This window comes from Cebidichthys violaceus, unplaced genomic scaffold (assembly GCF_023349555.1).
Source record: "Cebidichthys violaceus isolate CVI_PGR_0920_01 unplaced genomic scaffold, fCebVio1.0.p SCAF_24, whole genome shotgun sequence".
Lineage (NCBI taxonomy): Eukaryota > Metazoa > Chordata > Actinopteri > Perciformes > Stichaeidae > Cebidichthys > Cebidichthys violaceus.
Window position 1 is genome coordinate 2,206,078 of NW_027176417.1, and position 2,260 is coordinate 2,208,337.

Genomic DNA, 2,260 nt, shown 5'->3' on the forward strand with positions numbered 1-2,260 from the left:
TGTTCATGAAACTATATAACTATATGAATCCCACCTAGCTACTTCATTTTTTAAATTAATTAATGAATCCACTGTTACAGCTCAAAAAACAAAATAAGACCATTAAAAGGAACCCTACTCCATGTTGGCAGTAAGTTAACTGAAGAACCACCACACATAGTGTAAGAGAGTATAATGCTCTCAACAAAGTAATAATGACAGATAATATGGTTATGTTCAATAAAAAACATGTAAGGAAGCCAACTGCTGTATCGTTTGTACTTCAAATGGAGACATGCCCACTTGTAGCTTGAGAGCAATTAGCTCGCGTATTTACCCGCCGACAGTTGGCTTCCGTTACACTGTAATTTAACCACGATTTGTAGCGAACGGTCGACAACAACCGTTACAGTCTTGGTAAAAAAAAACGTTAACGTTAGCAGCAACGGCACACCAGAACTGAAACTATTTAAATACATACGTTCGACAACAACCGTTACAGTCTTGGTAAAACGTTAGCTGCAACGGCTGAAACTATTTGAGTACAAACGTTTGACAACAACCGTTACAGCACAACTGAAACAATTGAAATACATACGTTGGACAACAGCCGTTACAGTCTTGGTAAAACGTTAGCTGCAACGGCTGAAACTAATTAAATACATACGTTTGACGTGTCAAAAAGACGTGTTTTCTGAGTTCCACTCGGTAAAAAACCCCACAAATTTTAGCCGGTAAACGACTCTTCATTCCAAAATGCTCCTCATGAAGTGAGAAGGTGGCCGTTGAAAGCCTGACATTTTCACGCTAGTTAGTGGGTGTAGTCCACATAACGGTTCTCCTCGCTCATAACGTAACTTACATGTGGAGTTTTACAACCTAAAAAAACAAAAACGTTTGGTCATCATTAATTCACCACATTTACCAACAAAAAAAGAAACGATAAATTGTGACTACGTACGGCGAGCTACGGTGCGTTTACAGGCAGTTTAATGGGCACAACTTCGTACAAGTCGCCCTTTCTAACGTGTCGTTTACAATATAAATTGGGTGAACACGAGGATTTCCGCTATTGCACCAAACTTGGAAGAGAAGCTCATCTTTTAGGGAGAGGCAACTCACCGTGGGGACGAAGTATTATATCTTTAAATTTGATAGGAAAAGCCCGGTGTCTTCACACGTAACACAATATCCACGGTGGGAAATCCGTTCTGTTCGTTGTCCCTTATCTCTTAGTTGGTCTTGACGAAACAAATTCCCGCAGAAAAACCGTTGAAGTCTTAACAACCTTAAGGCGATTTGAGGTGCTAGTGTCGCGCTAGCCGGAGTACTACGGCTTCCGGTCTTAACTTTAAAAAATAAAAGCCTCCTGAAAGTTTGAGAAGAAGAAGAAAATAATTTATTGACTTTTAATATCATAATAATAACCATAATAATCTAATTGTCTCAAATACAAACAATAATTATTAAGAACAAATGTTAAATACAATTATCTTGAGAGATTATGCAGCAACGGTGCATCATTATGTCAAAAAAACTGAACAAAAATAACAATAATTTCACTTTGTATCTTAACAATCAAAGTTAAGGCTGCAAGTGAGGTTGCAAGACTTTTTTTTTGCACAGCCAAATTGTTTTCTCCCAACAGTTATTAATGTTTTAAGTTTACTTTGAAGGAAACATGCCTAATTTCCTGTCTTGTTTTCAGTTTCTGTTGCATACTTGACGCAGCTAATTGTGGAGATGTTCAATATGGCTGTCAGCAGCTGAGGAGTGGATGCATGGTATGTTTGGGGCATTCATCGTGCCAATAGCTGTATGAGGAGTGATTAATATCAGACTAAGTATTATTTCATAGACTACCTTTGTCCCTGGCAGACTGCATAAGTGCATTGGATTGCCCTAGAAATGTTTAATTTGGTATGTACAACAAATTTGCTGCAGAAAGAAGGAAAAGTGTGACCCTATTCTTTCAAGACTTTTGCATCCCAAACTGCCTGAAATTAGAAATAGGTTAAGTTTGAATAGTTAATCACAGGGACATGCGGTCAGGGGAGGCCTCACCTGTCATGACAAGTAAAAAACAAATAATGCTAAAATAAAATAAATATGAATATGTCTCTACTGATCTGTGCTATAAATGTAATTTCTGTATGATTCCAATCATTCCAAGCATTTGTATAATCAAAATCGCTGAATTAGCGCATGTCCTGTTCAAACAGGACATGCGGGCTGAGGCAGCGACGAGCTGTTCCTCACCTCAGACTGTGAATCTCTCACA

General features: G+C 38.2%; 1 protein-coding gene across 3 annotated transcripts in view; it reads right to left on the reverse strand.

Annotated features, from left to right (window-relative positions):
* The window catches only part of LOC137878890 (radixin-like), a 16,752-nt gene extending 15,456 nt beyond the window's left edge, over window positions 1–1,296 (reverse strand). For 2 of the 3 annotated variants that reach the window (XM_068719384.1, XM_068719382.1), the window contains exon 1: window positions 1,102–1,296. The gene's annotated coding sequence lies outside the window, so the exon portion shown is untranslated. Of the gene's footprint in view, window positions 1–646; window positions 984–1,101 lie in introns of those variants that run through there. The other variant, XM_068719383.1, reaches the window with a different exon arrangement.
* Between the last annotated feature and the right edge of the window lie 964 nt (window positions 1,297–2,260).